At 35.4% G+C, this 20,261-nt stretch overlaps 1 long non-coding RNA gene across 1 annotated transcript in view; it reads right to left on the bottom strand.

Moving 5' to 3' along the window:
• The window catches only part of LOC129737371 (uncharacterized), a 317,075-nt gene that overhangs the window by 267,287 nt on the left and 29,527 nt on the right, over positions 1 to 20,261 (bottom strand). The gene's annotated exons all lie outside the window — the stretch shown is intronic.

Genomic DNA, 20,261 nt, shown 5'->3' with positions numbered 1-20,261 from the left:
GATGTTTAACTAGCAAACAGCCCAATACCTCCACAAATAACCTTATCGACATTTCAAGAAAGCGAGGTAATTTCCTGCCTTGTGCCAACAGAAATAAAAATATTAGTAACATTTACTGCATTCATCACTAACTTAAATAAACCTAAATAACCTAAATAAACATGCTTCCAAATTGAGCAGAAGATAATGCCATTTGCCATGTCTGTTTGAGACTACACTAGGAAAAAGAACATACTCCTCAATTTATACACAGTTTACTTCAAATCCGTAATCCAGCAGTGAAACACACCATTATATAATCTTAGTTATAAATTATTAAATAATAATTAAGTGTAAGTTGTTGTGAGTGTAATTGGACCATTAGTATGTAGTTTTTGCTCCTGCGGTTATTCAACTTAAGCTTTAGTGGAGGTCTCTGAACAATTTCCTATTACCTTATAATGACTTTCAGCAAGTGCTTATCTGCATCCAACAGATTTCTCTGCTTCAATATACTGTGCTGCAAGAGAAGGAACTAACTGAAATATCATCACCATGAACTAATTATTTGTGGTTGAAAATGTCAAAGAGACCCTCATAACTTGCTGAAGCATAAAATTTGCCCTGCCTTTAACTTGTTATAGTCTAATGAGATTTCAAGTTATAACAGCACATCCCAGTGCTTTCCCTGACACTGTTTTAATCAGATTTCCTTTTTTTTGTTTGATAGGCTTCTGAGAAAATATTGCATATTGCACACATCACTTCAAAATAGTCTCTAACTGCTAATGAACCACAAAAATGGCTTATGATTATTGTGTAGCTTCCACAACCAGCAACTATTCTATGGATGCCATTTGCTAAGCTCTGCAGTGTGCCTAATAGGCCTAGAAGGGTCCTTTTCCAGCAAGTCAAACATTTTCTTCTAAAACAGTGTTTTGGTTTTGTGTCTTACAAAATAACCAAGATAGATAATTTTACTAGATTTATAGCAATGCATCCAAGACCAAACACATCATAGAAAACATATCATAAAAACAAAAGATAGTGGTACATAAAAAACAACACAGACATGTCAGAAAATTCTTGTCCTAGATAAAATCTTTCCAGCTTTGACCAACAAACTTGTGGGAAAAACCTTGAAGTCATTAGCTGTTTACTAAATTCCTCAAAAGTAGCATATATGAGTAAAGAATATAGTGTGCCACAGACGCCATGCCAAAAGGGTTTCTTCACATTCAGCTTTCATTTTTTCAGCTATGCCACAAGTTCACACTGTCCAGAGTAATTGCGGCAAAACAGGGAAAAATATGTATGCAGGAAACCAGCTCTTTCAAAGGTACAGTTGATTAAAATAATGTTTCTAGATTAATCTTTTCAGTATACTTATAATACCTGTGCAATATTGTAGAATGCTGAAGAGAGAATAAAAATCAGTGGATGTGTCAATGACACTATTTTTGAAGAAAGCTTGTTAAAAAGGAAAACTCCTCAGGTAGCAGCTTTGTTGATGTTACCTGTATGCTGATGCTTTTTAAATGTAATACAAAAAAAAAAAAAAAAAAAAGAAAGAATGATATTTTTTTCCATCTATCACTTATATTGTTTTTTAAAAAGGAAAAGATGCCATATGTTCCAGTTCAAGTCTTGATCCCAAATTGTTATTGACTGAAATTAATTCCAGAGCTCCTGGCAAATCATCATTTATGTATGTGTGATGCACAGAAGAAAGCACATTAAAAGAATTACTGTAAACCGTAGTATCTTTGTACAGACTACAGGAGTGCAGAGAATGGCCTTTACAGATCTTCAAAAGCTATTTTACAGAGTATTGTTTTTTCCTCCCTGAGATGATCTTGCTCATTTCAGCTGGTGGTATTTTTTCTGGCATACATTCAGGAAACTAAAAAGTTAACCCAGAGGTATATGACAACATTTGGAGATCTCTTCAGAGCGTTCTTAAGACTGTGAATTACCTTTTGGACTCAAAGGTCCCCAGTTTAATTGTTGCATAACCTATCTTTTAAAAAAAGAGGTTTCTAACACACCGTGTTATAATTCCTGGTGAATATCTAATCTTCTTTATAAGAGGTTAACAAATGCCATCAGAAGGAATAAAGCTATCAGCTGCCTACTGAACAATACAGAACCACACGTGTTCCACTAGTCAAACTCTAGCACTTTATAAGAATCAATTTTCTACTGTACTCTACTCCTTTTGCCATAACAATAGAAGATTAACGCATTCCTAGGAACAATCAGAACTACAGGAGGCTAGAAGCTTTTTTCAGGGTCCATCCCCACTATCAATATGTGACAAGTTAATGGGTCTTAATTATAAAAGCAACACTAAGCAATTAAGCAAACTGAGGGATTGTAGTCCCAGCTGTGGCAGCCCATTTCTTTTTTAGGATAACATATATTTTCTATTTAAAGGGAGATTAATCTTCTAAAGCATACCAAAAATCTTGCTCTGGGAAATTTCTTACTTCTTATTAAAATGAAATCTAGTTTGGGTAATGATTGTAGAAACAAAGTACCACTTTAGGCTTTACATTTTCCAATTGCAGCCAGCCATTTGATCTATGACTGAGTGAGACTAAATAATGGGAAGAACAACAGGTACAGAACTAAAATTATCTTTGACCTAGTGTGTTACGACAGCTATTGCAATATGAAATATTTGTCAATCTACTCAGTTTTATACAACAGTGACACAAGAAAATTCAGTTGTTATTCCCTAGAATTGCTCTTCTATGTACAATAGACCTTTCCCCCCCCCCCTTTCAACAGCTCACCACTTGCATAGAAAGAGTTCAGTTTTCCCTTGCACGTATCCAGGACTGCACACACAATTCTGGTTGCATATAGTCAGATGTACTAACAGCCACTGTGAAGTGCTGGTAAACTTCGACTGTACGTGCAGGTGATGACAGTTTTACACGGCGGACCTAAGAGTTACACCTGTATGTATGCAGGTGTTACTGTATTACAAAGTACACTAAGATATTAGTGCAAAGCATATACCTTTGTTTATGTGCCAACATATACATGCAGATTAAAAGCACACAAAACCATACATGCTACTGAAAGCCCACTGAACACCTAGCCATATCTAAAAGATCGTATCATCTTTAAGAATAAGATTTGTCTTCTACTTGTAGAAATCCAAAATATTAAGAGAGGGAGTTTGGGGATACGTGACACATATTCTGCCATCCTAGGACAGAGTTTTACTTCCAGTTATCTAGGCATTTCAAGATAGCCTGAAACCCACCACGTTAAAATTTAAGCTGTTAAAAAGTATCTCTCTACTTTATACATGATCTTGTAATATTACTTTCCTGATCAATAAATTCAGTAAGCCTTTGTATAATGTAAGCTTTTATTCGCTGCAAAGCTGGACTACCTTGAGAGTTCCCACAGCAGATGTTTGCCATAATTGCTTGTAGTATTCCTGCTATGGTGTACTTGAAAGTAGAGCTAGTAAATGGCCTCTAACAGCAAAATATGAGTCTACAGAACAAACCACTGCATCCCTGTCTCATGAAAATACACTGCTTTGGGACTACTGAAACTGCCAGCCAGACTTCTAAGAAATAGAGAGAGAAGATATCATTAGAAGAAATCATTAGAAGAATGTTAGCATTAAAATGTCAAGTCTTGCAGCCTTACAGGAAAAACTTCATATAAAATGAAGTTGAATTCCCCCTAAACAAAAAATTCAGACTGCATCTGTCACTTTTACAATATATTATACAGCTATATTATTTAAAACAAAAAAAACTACACCCATTCAAGCAGCTTTACAGAGGAAATTCTAAGAACTGAAGCAGGCCGCTAAATTCTGCTCATGGTCTACCTGCTTCTTTAGTTAATTAGTTCATTTTCCTTGAATTAAAATTAAAGGATGCATCTGGTTTGTTTAAGAATAATAGTTAACTAAAATAGTAGCTATAATGCAGTAGAGGGGAAAAAAAAAATTCTTAAAGATACCATTACATGAAATTACCATAGGTATTTATTTTGCTTCCACCTGCTCCATTTGTTTCACTATACTAATACTCTAGTAGTCACAATTAACACAGGACATATTTTCATACTTTTTCTATCATTAGCAGACACAGCCTGAAAAGGCACATCCCTGTACCATGAGAGCACAAGTCATAAGCACAAACCTGAATGCCCATACCCTTTGCTTCTCTCAAAGTCTGTCACTAGCAGCTGAAACTATCTAAACTGCAATTCCTCAATCTTTTCATTTCCCACATTTCCCTTTTTAATCTGAGGGCTACCACTGAGGACCCAAGACACAGATACACAGCGGTAAAGAGCTTTCTATCAAATTGCTGGTACATCAGCATTCAGAATGTACTACTTTTGGAAGTTCAAGCTTGCAAACAAGCCTGATTTATTGAGCTGGAATTGATTTACCATACCTTATATGCAACACTTTAAAAAGCTGTTCTGGGCTAATTACATACTCAGCTGATCCCCAAGTGATTAATAAAGTTCCTGACCAATTTTCTCTCTTCTGAGCTGCCAGATGGAGTACAGAAAACTCATGTACATCCCATAATGCAGATTTTCACATTAATGAATAAAGCTTACACCTAGGAAAAAAAAAAGAAAAAAAAACTAGGGAAGTTTACATCTGCTTTACTTTTACATTTCTAAAAATATACAAACGACTCAGAAATCAGGTCTGTATTTTAATTCTCAGATTAAGTCAGAAATCTCTTTGTATCGGCCTTTGTTTACACAACAGTACTATTGAATCAATATTTTAAAATGAATAAAAATGTATCTTTCATTAAATAAGTCATAAGCTATCACATGCCTTTATATATGCATATGCCATCTAGAGCTGACAAGAGTTCCCCCCTGTTTTTGCAGTCTCCGTTCTTTCCTAAGAACTGGTTAAGTGGAGTTAGCATCACTTTGCTCTTCTCACAAACAAAAAACATGCTGAAGGTGACCTTGCTGTTCTTTTTATTATTTCATAATGAATGCAAAAAGTAATCAGAAAAAGATTTCCAGTGATTCAATTCTTTAGAGAACGATTCAAATTCATTTGTCCCTTACAAGAACCAAAGGAGAAGGGAAGGGGGGGAAGGCGCCATTATTAATTTAGGCAATTAAGACTACTTTGAAAGCAATATCCAGTACATTAAAGAACCTGTCTCTGGAGTGCTGCTTACAGTCTATGAAAAGTTAATTTTAGAGCATTTCAAGTGAAGAAAGGTCACTTCCTAGATATGCTCTACAGAATATTATAATTTTTAAACAGTAACCTAAATGAGAAGTGGTTTTTTGTAAATATGGAGTGAATGGTTAAGTGAATTAGAAACAAAATTAAAGCCATGTATTACATTTACCATGTCATTTTAAATTAAACTATTTATAACAAAATTTACGGTCTTTTCCTCTTACGTATCGAAGAAGAATCTATGGGTTTCTTCCCTAACATTACACAGTACACAGTCTAAAAAGAAAATTTCTATACAAGACAAAATAGTTGACATTAAATCTTTATAGTTTCTATGATCAACTGGTTGGAATGAAAACTGAACAAAGCCCATATAAAGTATAATTGCAGTTGTTTAGGGAAAGGGAGGGGTTGTGTCTTACAGCGCAACATTTACTCTGATACACAACTCTTGCCAGTCGCAATGTTCAGGAACAAAAGGCAGCCTCAAAAGGTATATATGAACTTGAACATCTAATCAAATTCTCTCGACTCATCTACAAATTACCTGTCTCACTTTTAAAAAGTGCAGAAACAGATACCTAAGTGAAAACTTGGTATTTACTGATGGCATCAATTCTACAATGGTAAATTGCATAAGTGCAAAAGGAACTACATTAATTTATGTAGAACTTTCTAAAACGATACCAAGAAATAAGAGTCCAAGAGAGACATAATAGAGGCAGTTAAGTAAATTTCTCCCACTGCAAAGTCAGAGAAATGATAATACAGTCACAAAGGCAGAGGGCTGTGATTAAAGTTTCAAATTCTGCCTGCAATAGACTTTCTACTTGAATATAAACACTGCACAACACTGCACAACACTACATCCTCATTGCTCAGTTTCTTATTTGTAAAAAAAGATTAATCTTTTCCACATAAAGGTGGAAGCATATGTTGCTGTTAGAAAGAAGCTTCAGAAGTACAGCAAATTTATCACAAATTATAGAGCTGGTTCTCACAGTAGTCAACAGGTTTGTGTGATATTATTCTTTGGCAAATTCAATGTTAAATCCACTAGCATAACTCCTGTGGAAGATAAAGTAATAGCCTCTGATACGGTAATAGTCTCTTATTTTTATACAAGCATTAAAAATGTAAGAAAATGTGATGATGAAGTTTCATGCACCTTCGTTGCAACATAGAAATTACATACTAGCACAGATTCCAAATTCACCCATATGAATGATGCAGCTAGACTAGATAAAAACCATAGCATTTGTATTTGTTATTATTCTGTATTTCTTCCAAAATGCCTTAGATCCCCCATTTGAATCCCCCTCTCAAACAATCATGGTAACCATCAAGAGTGATTATCACAAAACAGTCTTCAATGCAATAGGAAAACTATAGACAGAAATGCCAACAGCTCAAACAATCTTCACACAACATTAAAAAAAAAAAGTAAAAAAGCAAGCATATTTGGAATAAAGATTTGTTCCAATCAAAGGATTACAGGTACATATAGTAAAACAGATTATCACATTCTGTCAAACTAGAAGACAGCAATAAACTTCAATATGATAAAGCAAAAAGAATTCATGGGCCTAAATCTTACACTTCATAATTCCAAAATATATCATCTTTCTATAAATATACTAAGAGGTAACAGTCCCAGTAAACTATATGTCCTATCTTTTCTCCCTGTACTGGGATAATAATAGTCAGCTGACATTGTGAAATAGTTGTATGTGCAAGTTAGAAATTTCTTCCCCTCACACTGACAGACAGATATCACACATGGCTTTAAGGATGACTAGATTTTTAATGAAAGCACCATAGAATTTTCTCTAAAACTATTTCAACTTCCAGAAATTTTAAATTAAAATATACTTCTTTTTTTCAATGCAACAGTAACACCACACTGCCAAGACAGGCATAGATTACCACACAAAGATACCTGCACAGCTAATAGCAGGGTTTCACTGGACAATATTTGTAGAATTGTGCCTTTCTGCATCAGAGGAGTCCTGTAAGGTAGACAAAGAAGCAATGAATAAAATGGGGCAACTTGAACAAGCACTGTTATCACCCAAGAAAAAGGCAATTTTTTTTCCCCAAGTGAGGACATGGTGTTATAATCATCGTGTTTGATTCCTGCTGTGTTCCAAGGAACCTTCTTTTGTACAGTCTTTGTAAATAAACTGAACTGTATTAAAAATACTCAGCTTCTCTTTCTTCCTCTAACAGAAACAACAATAACAACCCATTGGACAACCCAGTTTAAAGAAACTGTCAGAATGCTTTTATTGGCAATAGCTAGGTTTAACAAGGTAAATGATGAAAAGGAGCAGAAAAGCAGGTGAGTAAGGAGGAATGAAATTAAAAACATAAGCTGAGAGAGCAGAAGAGAGCAAATGCAGCTCAAGGCAGCAGAAAGGCACAGATTTACGAATTAAATATGTCATAATAGAAGGCAGATTGAAACTAAGGAATTTTATGAATAAACCTGGCTCAGTCCTCCAAATTATCACCTCCCCTGAACTGCTGACAACACTCTTCCAAATGCATTCCAGGATGCTGTTGGCCCTTTTTTTGCTGCAAGGGTGCATTGCTAGCTCATGTTCAACTTTTTGTCCACCAGGACTTTCAGGTGGTTTTTTGGCAGACCTGCTTCCCAGCTAGGCAGGCCCCAGGCTACACCAATAAATGATGTCATTCCTCCCCATACACAGGGCTTCACACTTTTCTTTATTGAACTCCATGAGGTTCCTCTTCATGCTCTTCCACTAACATTCAAGGTCAATTATAATGCTGTAGTGACTATGGTAAAGCCCAGAGCAAATCCACTGGAAAGTAGATCAGATAAACTTCCTTTACCTGCAAGTCCTCAGCAGAGGGCCACAGCAAAAGAACAAGCTTTTTGTTGGCAACTTAAGAATAGGAAGAAAAATACCTTGGCACTTGTCAAGTAAAGTACTTTGTCCTTGGAATTAGTCAGTTATTCACCTCTTACATCTGTCTCTTGATTGTATCTGATACTTGATCTCAAGACCTTATGTGGAAGGGAATGTACCCTTCCAGTAAACACAGCTTGGGCAACAGCTGAAAGTCAGAATTTATGTACTTAAAGTTCTCCTTTCTTTTGTGACGTTGCCTGCAAGATTATGCACCGAGTACCTCAACACGTCTCTGTTTTAGAAGTAAACCATTTTGCTAGCCTTTGTCAGGAGTGTTTAGAAGTATTCTTTATCTTGAACAAAGGTTGAGTCAAATAATTATTTTGTTTCAGCTGGGCGTTGCTAACTGCTTTAGTTCTTAGGCCACTGACTACAATGCATGTCATGTTCATCCACCCTTTATCACTGTGGTAAGTCATTTCATAGACCGTGCTTCATTTAAAACTAAACAAACATCTTCTGTCTTTATCCTGGCTCTACTTCAGCTTGTTAAGTACTACAACCTATGTCATCTGTTTCCCTAAACAACCTACATGAGCACAGCATTACAGGATTAGCAATTTAGGAAAATGAAAAACAAGCACCAATTGGCACACAGATGCAGTCATTTGATTTGCTTTAAGTAGACATTTCAGTACAGTCTTTTCCACCCAATAAACATGTCTATAAATAACATTAAAAAATAACCTTGCTCCTGTAGGCACCATCTTTTCAAATACTGCAGTGCATATATGAGGCATAAAAAACACCCAAATAAACAAAAGCCTCAAAGCTGTCCTACACAGTTGGTAGAAGAAGCCTCCTCTTTGCAGCATCTGCTGGAATTGTTGTTTAATAAAGATAAATCCACTTTGTCAAGATGCTTACCAGACACAAATACGAGTTTGTTAACTTAAAGGAAAGGTAATTATACCAAGTGTTCTAACCTTCCTTCTTTCATCTGGAACAGACAAGGTCACCAACATTACCACTGAGATAAGTGTCTTCAAATATGTTTGTTTATCAAGAGGAAGAATCAGACATTTTCACAAAACGGTCTTGATTCTTTCTGCCTGAGCACAAAAAATACCAGAAAAGTATAGGAGGTAGCCTACTTAATGCAGGAGCAAATATATTTCTGCTTTTGCAGGGAAGAAAACAACAGCAAACATGGGGGCTTAAACTTTCACTTGTGTGCCTGCACATGAAAATACAGAATCCTAAAACGCTTAATACGATTCTGTCACAGATAAGTTTTATGTGTACGTTCAGGATATAATACTCTTAATCCAATTCAGTTTTACTGAAGTCAACAGCATAACCATTGAACTATACCAAATTACAATTGGAATTGCATTCAAGCTGGACATAGCTGCTTGTTTTTTCAGTAAAACCCATGTTCAACACACATTCTCTACATCACAGAAAGTATTTGTGAAACTTAAATACTTTAGGGTCAGGCAAAGACGAAATAAAGCCCAAGCTTAGTAGTGATTCCCTTTCCTCTCCTGCTCAGTTTAACATACAGGGATGTCAGTGGAGGAGTTCCTGAAGATCACACCCCAGTTGTTCACCTGCATGAGAGGGCCCCTGCTGCCCCATTAAGTTGTGCTAACAAATATCTGTGGGACTCTGCTGTGACCTAGATCAGGGAATGGACTCAGTTTAAATAAAATCCTGCTCAAAAAGTTGGTTTCAGCAGGGTTTTTCCCCCCTGTTGGGGTTCATGGTACAGCTTAAATACTAAGACAGCCACAGAGTTTCTTCAATGATGCTGACAGACCCACATAATACTGCCCAATATCTTCACTAGACAGAATGGAAAACTCAATGGCACAGACTGTAAAAGGGAAAGAAAATAACTATAAGATGTTGCTTAGAGCACTCACCATGGATGGTGGCAGGGGAATGGGGAAGTAGAGCTCTAGCCCCATTCCTATTAAATGAAATATGCTAAAATAGAACAGCAGCACATAAATTAGAAAAAAAAATAAAGAAATCAGCTCAGCATATGAAAGAACTAAATGGCTAAAGGAGAACTGGCAAGAGACAGGACATTCCACCTCGCTTTGATTTAAAACAGAAATGGGATCTGAACAAGGATTATCATAACTAATTAGTACACCACAAGCACTGGGGTAAAAAGCTGTACCATTTTCTGCTACCTTATTTCTAAAGTAACACTGAAACCTTGGAAAGTCTATGTGAAAAATTCCAATGCTCTCCTTAAAAAAAAATACTAACAAATTCAAAATATTTTTGAGGGGAAAATAAATTTGATGCAAGTTGGTGTTATTAAAATCCTGACCATCGCCACCTGCAAAAGAACATCAAAAATGAACAGAAATTAATTAGAGTTTACATTAATCCAATGATTTTGGGTGGCTTATCTTTTTGCCTCAGTTACCAAACTGAAAACTAGAGCTGTGCTCATTTGCAAAACTCTTTTTAGAACCTATTAGGAAAAAACATCCTACATAAGCACATCAATAATTCACATGGATACTCAGAGATCCAACATTTCTAGGTATTTTTAAATACTGAAAACAACATTTTGAATAATCTATGTTAATCATGTTGATCCTGTATATTCCTGTAATCTTCCTAATTGGAAAAGAAGACCATAAAGAGATTTTAATTTTTTTAACCAAATTAAATGGGTTGTTGAGAAAGCATCGGTGATGCAGTGCCACTGCTTTCCTAGGAAAAGCCAACCAGCAGAAGATATAGGGCAAAGTTTTTCCAAAAGTGTCTTGGAACTGAAGAGTTAAATACTTCAGGGCATGTTAAAAAGCAACAGTGGAATTATTTATAACAAAAAGGTACAGTGCTTTTGAGAGTCTTTATGAATACACACATGGGACTCCCTAATTAAGCACTTGCATGTTAATACAAGTCACATTCAGTTGGTCTGATCATCAGCTAAGCTCTGGTTGCCTAAGGTAACTTACCTGGCACACCCACTCACCAGGGCTGCACTTGGGTATTCAGTAAGAAAACACTGCAACAGCCATTGAAAAGACTAAAAATCACATCAACAGTCATTCGCTTTTTTCTCTGGCATGAAATATTTTCAGACACACAGCCAGTTACAAAAATACCTATTTACAAAAGGGTTGTGTTTCACACATATGCTTTTTTACTCTGCTGTGTGCTCCATTTCTTACAATCATTATGAGAAAACACGTTCAACACATTCAATCACAGTTTTGTAGACCTGGACAGATTTTATAGTAGAGGAAGATACTAACGCCTTGAATAGCTTTAAAGTAAAATACAAATTTAGATTTACGGACACACTAGGTATTTCTGAAAGGTAAATTTTGTATTTTTTTATTAACTTACCCTTTGCAGATTAACTAATTTTACACTGACATCTTACTTCACATGATAGCTACATTAATTATAATTTGACATTATATATCTATAAATAATCAATATTATCTTTATATCTTTTTGCATCCAATGAATAATTAAATTGCACTATACAACATCATCAACTTTATCAATGCTGCTTCTCCTCTTTGCTTCAGTATTAGGTAAATAAGCAATTAAAGAACTGAAAAGTAACATGACAATAGCAAACTGGTTCAGTAAGTCAACTTTTGTAAGATTCTGCATCTTGTATGCATTTATAATGGAAGTCTAGTAGCTCTGAAAACATTTCTAGTGAAAATACATTGAATGTACATATTTTAGGCCAGCTACTTTGCTCAGAAAAGGACCTTCAGTAACCATGAACACAGAGCACCTATTCCAGTGTTCATGTATTATGTAGACTTTATTGAAGACACCTCTTATATTGCGGTACATCATCTACCTTATCTGAAGCAGTTAAACCTGCTGATTAACCAGGCTTCTAAAAATAGGTTAAAATAGGCACTGACTAGTGCAAACCAGTGCACTGAACCTCTTTCCTCACCTTGGTTGCAGCAGTAAAAAAAAAAAAAAAAAAAAAAAAAAAAAAAAGTCTTAAACTACCTCACTAAAAGTTATGAACCTACACATACACACATGAGAATTTCTGTCAGGGAATTTTTATCACTTACCAAACTTGACTCAAAATTGATTTATGAAGAAAAATTTAAACACTGAAAAACTTGCTAAAAACTAGAACAAGTATCTTCTCCAAAATCTTCTAATATAGGAACTAAAATATGAGTTATTAGCATTAATATATATATTTTTTTTTTTTGCCTAAGTAAATAAAAAAAAAGAATAGGTAGAACTAAGGGTAGTTTAAAACCCAAGCCATTTAATACAAGTGAAAAGTAAAACAGGAACAGTTCTTTATAGTGTATCTCTGAAGCCAGTGAAGCACAAGACTTGATGACAACCAACTGGGATACATTTTGCTGCAAAAAGCAACTCTTCCCCTTCTCAGATACATTAAATAAAAACCAATATGGACCCAAGCACTTGAATAACTGAAAATCCAGATCACAATTCTCCCAGGATACCAAACAAAACAAAACAAAAAAAACCCACCAAAACAAACAAGCAAAAGAACATACATCCCACATGGCATTGCCTCCTATTTTTCCTTTAAAATTTTTATAAAGTACTGAGTATTTCTGCTTTTGGTTCTTCTCAAAATCTAACTTTCTTGCATGACAGATAAGTATTTAGAATATATAATTTTCAGAAGGTAACAGCTTTTTAAGTCTTTGCTGATAAGAAGTACATGAACTGTACTGTTTCCTGGAAACTTACATTTAGACAAAAACAGGCTTTTCTCAGTTCTGTTTACCCCTTTCCTGAGCAAATAAGCACATCACAGGTTTTTCTACAGCTACTCATTAATCTAAAGACTCAAATCACAACATTTTCAGAATTTTTTCCACATATCTAAATAACAGCTTACAAATTTTGTGTTGTCTTCTCTAAATAATTGTATTGTAAAGGAATGTATAGGCTTAAGGACAAGCCAAATAGTTTCTTCTTCAAACATTTTCATTAGTTGTGAGTTTCCAGAAACACTTATAAAGGAAACAGCAGGCCTGCTCATAAGGTGTTAGTTTCTGAAGTGAAAGCTACACAGACAAACAATCACAAAAGATCACAATATCTAATTAGCCACCTGCAATTTGTGATATGTTGCCTCAAACCCCACTAAGATTTCACAATATTTTAAACACAGCCTTGAACTTCTGACTTTCAGTCTAAGCTTGCTTAAAACAAAGCAAAAAAATGAAGAAAATACACTTCCCTGAAGGAAGTAACTTGTAATCTTCATTAACCCCATTATGTGCAATATCATTTCATCACCCTAACACTCCCTGCAGCTGCATCAGTCTGGCAAGCACAAGTCACAAGAAAAGCTCATCTACATACGGCTTCTGGCCTTGTTCACTAGAAAAATTTGCTGAAACAAATTACAGTGTCAAAATAAAGCTCATTAAATTTTTATATCAGATTGCTATTTTACCCTTAGCTCCCTGGGTATTCATCCTTCTTTCTGTCATTAGTTTTCAGTCCTTAAGGCTCAAATATTTTTCAAGGGCAGAAGCAGACCAATTATAAAAAAGGAAGTTATTTGCTTACTAGTATAAGATGAAGCATACAACCATCACTAATTCACATTTACCAAAAATATAGCTCAATTACCATGTCACACGACTGCTGAACAGCATTATATTTCCACATGCATTTAATTTAGTACCAGTATTTGTGCTGAGGCAACAACAGCAATTAAATGTACTGAAATGGGGATTAAGCACATTTTCCACCATTTTTCTGTCTATTATAGTGTTCTTTTTCCTTAACCAAACACCTAGCCCATTTCTCCAGTGGTGATGTTAATGTTTCAGATACAAAAATCCTTTGGCATCTAGAAAGGTTGAAACAGTTATTAACATCACCTTAAGCTACAGTCATGTTGGGTTTTTTCAAGGAAGAGTCATTTAAAGAATTGAATGACATGAAAGTTATATTCCCATACTCCCATCAAGTCAGTGTTTAAAAAGCAGATAAACAATTAAGAAAGCTGTCTGATTAAAAATAAGAATGGTAAACTAAATAGTGTTTACTTGCCACCAAAAATACAGTTTTATGCTTTTGTTAAAAAAAAAAAAAATGTTCGTTATTTGTTTATTGGGTTTGAAATATTTATTTCAATTTTTTTTAATACTTGTAAGTACTTCTAGATAGCGCACATAACCAGTATTTCATTATGCATTTCAAACAGTACTTTAGATCTTACTTGTTCACAAGGCCAGACACATTAAGACTGTGATTTTATTCGCCATCACTTCAACACTTTAATTTACTTTCAGACCTGGCACATCTAAGTATCATTTGATGGAACGCAGCCATCCCTTCCCAGCCCAAGCCCACACTGTTGCAGCCAGGTAGGCTCCAAATCAAAGCAACTGCTTCTGAATCTTCACAGCAAGTAGAATTCCTCTCTAACAAGTGTCAGAGACAGCATATGCTAAACCTTGCAGTGACTTTTTCATTTGAATTTATTTTGTTAAGCTTTCCAGGTATCTTAGACTTCTGCTGAATCAGGATTGCACTTCAAATCTGGTATCTGCTGCTGATCTGCACTTTATCAACTCCCAATATTTAAGTAGTTAACTGGTAATTAACCCAAAGGAATATGACAAAAGTCCTCTGTTTTTCAGCTGCCTGCCCCATGTTTAAGCTACTAATCATCATCATCTAGGGAGTAGAGTCAACTTAGTGAGCCCTGCAACAAAAATAATTCATTTATAAAAAAGCCAGGGGGCAGGGGGAGAGGAGAACTAGGACCTGAAGTCAGCCCCTCTCGCTCTCATCCAATGAATATTTATTCAAGTCAAAACAGCTGTCACATACCATTGTGAGTGATAAGGAGAAGCCACCTGTATTCTAATGATTCAGATATCCACAGGACTTGAAAGAATGAAGGACCAAGGTCAACTTCTTTGCATTAAAAAGTAAAACATAAACCAGTTTGGTCTCCTTGTACTAGGTCAGCACATTTAACTCCAAAAGGAGTCTACATTTTCACGACCTGTTAAGAACATTTTGGAAATTTTGAAATTAAAGCACTTTCCTAATATTTCAGCAGGGAAACTTCTTTCACAAATCTTTCCAACTTCAAAGTAAAGTGTTTATTTCATTAATTTTTTGCCATAACAGATAACTCTGCTAAAGATTCCGATTTTGATTAAATTGGCATTTCTTATACTACTGTATTTGGTTGGAACTGACCAGTCTTTTCCTGTGAACATAATAATGCTCTATCTAGATTGCAGCAAAACTGGAAGATTATCTGAAAACATATTTTCATTTTGCAGATTTTTCCTTTTGACGTACTTATAAAACTTCAAACAAGGAAGTGGAATTGTATTTTAACATTCGGTTTTTCAGCAAGCATTGTTTTTCAAACAGAAACATTTTTCCCTTCAGAGGGAGCACAGAACTGATCAGAACAACTAGCATCTTCACTGACGTTATCTAGAGCAGAAACCAATTTCTGCAAGAACTCTGGCAGTTTGAAATTTCAAGTTGTGACACACACTGAAGGAATCATTTTTCTTACAGAATTTGCAAGGTTTTCATTTAAGAGGTTTAATACTGCTACAAGGTTCCTGTTTCTCGCATTTTTTTCACTTTGGCTGCCGTCTTTGGACACCACCAGAACTGTCACCTATTTGCTTTAAGTACCAACACTAGAAATGCATAATTTTCATTTTGCAAAATGCTAGCTTGGGACTCATTGTAATTTGGAAGACTGGTGGTAAGGGGGAAGGAGAAAGGATGCAAACCACTGGATGTAATGCTCTTTCTACAGGTGGAGGTAGAAATGGAAGGAACTGAAATTAATTTTTTAATGATACAGAAAACAAACCCCTGGAGCATCAGGTCAACTGGCTGCATAAGAAGCAACTGTCTAAAGGGGATTACTATTCCTAACTTCCAAGACAGTCACACATGCAAGATGATCCTGAGTATACTAAGAAGCAGGCTTCTGATCACACTTAAAAATGAATATGATATTTGCCATTTTGTAAAAATAGGATAGAGTTATTAAAGTTTTTCTAAATCTTATATGTGACTTTTGGCTCATGCATAATAGATTTCAATAACTCCTGAGGGAACTGGCAGTCTACTGATGTCAACAAACCAATACTACTCATATAAATTTCCAGAAACACTCAAAAATCCCTGACTGTCCTTGTGGCCAGATGCTGAGTGGCTAGGTATCCCACAGCTGCCCCAGATCAAATGGACAGACCCACTCCATATTCCCATTTTCTGCATATGCGCTAATTTATAAACAGCAAAGTACCTTCAGGTTATTCTTTCACTTGACTTACAGTAAAGTATTTAACATTGGCCTTCCTGCTTGGAACTAAATCAAGGGTAGAGTAACCCATTTAAAATCTTCCTAGCTATAATTGCACACCCTTTCATGCCAGAAATAGTTTGAAATTGAAAACTATTTGAAATTTGTGCAGACCAAAGACAATATAGAGGAACAAAGATAACAACAGGTACTGCTTAAAGACCTAAATTTGTCTTCAGAACTTCCAGATATCAGTTACAGAATTGCATTTTACTTTCTGCTGCTACCTGAGGCAGCTCTTTTATCCAGAACCTGTCAGTCTCCTAAATTAATAATTAGAGCCAGTTCAATGATCCATAACCAGGGTACTTTCTACAGTCATTGACAATTGATTTCTATCTAATTCACAAGGGGCCAAGCTCTGGCTTTATGTACAACCCAATATTCTTTCATCATCCATGTGTTACATAAGGGCTGAATTCACATTAGGATTTCTAATCAGAAATCTGTGCCATTGATTCCTCAGCTTTCAACAAGCTAATTATAGTATCTGTGAGCAAATAACAGTTAGGGAAAATTTTCTGAGGTATTGTTTTGGGGAGGTTGTTTTGCTTTCCTTTTTTTTTTTGAAGGCTCCCTTCCAAATTTATAACATTAATGAGGCAAAATTATCTGACACATGGTATGTCACTTAAATAACGAGTATTTACTCCATCTGCGCAAGTCCCATTGACTTCAGTGAAAGCTCTACACATTGGATATACCACAGAAAACTAAAGATCAGAAGAAATAAATTTTTTGTAGGATGATGGCAACTATTGCTAAAATTTGACACAAAAATAATTCTTTATCATTATCCTATTGAATTAAGCTTTTGTTCACTCTTGAGTTTCACAGGCCTGCTAATGCCTTTTTAAACGTGCTCTTTTCAATCAATCACGCTGATTTAGTGAATTGTGTTCTCTATCATTCTGAAATGAACCAAGGTAGGAGGGAAGAAAAAAAAAGAAAAAAGAAAAAAGAAAAAAAAAAAAAACCACAGTAGCTATGCACAGCATATGTCCCAACACTGACAGAAGTAATATATTTTGAGGACCTGAAAAAGAGACATAGTCACAAGTTAGACAAACACGGGACAGAACAAGGTTTCATTAAATAATAGTGTTTTCATTGTATTTGTAGCAGTTATAACAAGCATATTCGTGGGTGCTTCTGAAGCTTGAGTTTATGAAAGCAATGTGCACAGAATAAGGTTAAAAGGGCTAAGATTTTGTCCTAAAACTGAAATACTAAACCTGATCTAACTGTCCCAAAATATTTTAATTTCTGAGGTACCATGTTGAAATAAAACATGTCTCAAAGTAGCAGCCGTCTTCTGTTACCAAATTAAAACCTGTTATCATTCCTTCTGATAAATCATGTATCACATTTATTTCTAAATTACATTTTTCCAAAAACATTTTATCCCATACCACTGCTTCTCCATAACCCTTTAATCCTCAAAATGTTTGACTTGCTACAGAATCAGATGTATTTATAGAATGGAAGAGAGGCAACTGAATCACATTTATCACTTGTAGCTTTGAAAGTTTGAGGTTTATAGATCAAGACACTATGAATTTTCCTTGGAATGTTAACATATCAATCAGCACTGCTCAAATAGGAGCTAATCCGAATTTTAAGAACACTTTAATACTTTATTGTTATAAAGGCAGGCAGTCCTACGATTAAAATGAGCTATTTTATTACTGAAACCTCATAAAACACTGCATCTGAAAACCTTTGCTGTTTGTAATATAGCAAGCCTTTCAATCTGAAGAATTGCATATTGTGCATTACACCTCTTAAACTGATTGGATGCTGCCATCAGCAGCAGCTGTGGGAATGTGCAGCAGCTTGTGTCTGTGTGAGAGTGTGCCAACGTTAGCATTTCAACAACTTTTGTCTGAGCTGCATGTTAGGATTCACAGCACATCTACAGTTTGTCATAGGCAGTACCCTTGAGACCGTTTGATTTCGAAGCTGCTTGCTACAAATCCTCTGCAATCAGGTTGTGCTTGTTATTAATACCTTTAATCTGACCTCAGACAGGAGATCTAGTGCAGTGTGATTCTGCCAAACAGAATGAACAGTAATCAGCAACCATATCTGATGGATTATGTTCTTTGTACACTATTTACGGTGAGCAAGGAACACAAAAACATGCATATGTTCATGCCTGTGTGTTACTGTGCACGCAGGCACTGGAGCTGGGTCCATTTATAAGCTCACCATTATGTTCTTTGCATCAAGATCAGTTGAAAAAAATAGCATTTTGGGGAAAAGGGACATACTGTCCCTCTAATGAAATGAAATATTTAGAGCTTTTATCAGCTAAACAAAAAAAAAATGTTATACTTTGCATATACTATACAGTAAACAGTAATTCTGAGCACTGTTATATATGTTGGTTTCTTTTGCATATTTAACTGGAAGTCCAGCGGCTTTCTGGATCTTAGGAAAAATTAATAAAAATTTCTGTTCTCCTTCTGGAAAATGTCACTTATCATTTTACTACTACTCATCCCTTCCATTTAAGCTGCCATTACAGTCATAATTCTGAGACCTATGTAACTAGAAGCCAGTACTGTATTACTAATTTAAGTGAATGTTCCTTCCACAGAATTTGTTCTGACAGTGATGTGTTTTTTTTAATGTATAGCCAAAGGCAATCTTCTATGTATACGCTCTAGTCTAGTCTCTTGGGCCCACAGTGTCTACAAAATTCCTTTCCTTTGTGCAAAAAAGGCACATCACTGGGTTCTGATAGTCCAGAGAACTCATCTGCTGTGGCAAATAGCACAAATTTAGCCCACACACACACAGAGAAAAAAAACCTCAAAACCCACAAACATTGTCAGTGGAAGCTACATGAAATTTCATAGCATGTACTTCTCAAAGAATGCCAATCTGCTGAAAATAATCAGCACAATGAACTGAAATACTGGCAAAGGTAACAAAAAACCCAAGTGAGATTCACTTTGAACAAACATACATTAGATTACTTAGACTACTTCCTCTAAATCCAGGAAATATTGGTGATAAGTGAAAACTGGGAGTCAGCTGAACAGCCACAAATGTTCACAAAGCAGTAACTTCATGCAAATAGACCTTATCAGCTTTGGTTGTATTCTGGATCATTATCACGTGTTAATTTTACCAAATTATTTTTCAGCTTCTACTTGGAGAAACTATTGCTAGAGACCATTGAATTTAATTTAGAGCTACATAATATATGAATTCCTGAGTGCAGAGATTAGCCAAGCCCATCCTCTAAACAGAACTCTTAGTTGAAGAGCCGGATAGGAAAGAAAAACGAATCAATGAAGTAGCACAAAGAAAACAAACTATTAGTTATTAAACAAACATGAAATTCCACAGTGCAGGACTAGCACGAGTACCAAATGTCAAAATTAGGCTGAGAAATTTCACTGCACATTGGTAGGGTGCAGGAAATTATTATCGATAATTAACATACCCACACCCTGAGATTAATGCAAGTAGACATGTCTCACTCTTGCAAAATTTCTTTGAGAGTCTCTTTTCTGAATAAGTTTTACCTACCAGATAATAGCTATCATCACTGACACTCCAAAACATCTATTAGTTGTTTTTTTTCAAAACAAACACAATCATTTTCATCTGCTGCCAATTGATTTTGTTCTATTACTTAAGCACGGGTCTGTGTGTTTAGCTGCATCTGAAATGTTTGCTTATACTCATCTCTAGAGGCCACCAGGTCAGGATGGGAAAAGAATTGCTCTTTTACGCTGTCATTTTCATTTATTTAACAACAGGCTTTTACGTGGTTGTTCTTGCTGTTAGTTATCTAACTCTAAAG

The sequence above is a fragment of the Falco cherrug genome, chromosome 14 (genome assembly GCF_023634085.1).
Source record: "Falco cherrug isolate bFalChe1 chromosome 14, bFalChe1.pri, whole genome shotgun sequence".
Lineage (NCBI taxonomy): Eukaryota > Metazoa > Chordata > Aves > Falconiformes > Falconidae > Falco > Falco cherrug.
This window is presented reverse-complemented; position numbering and strand designations above follow the sequence as displayed.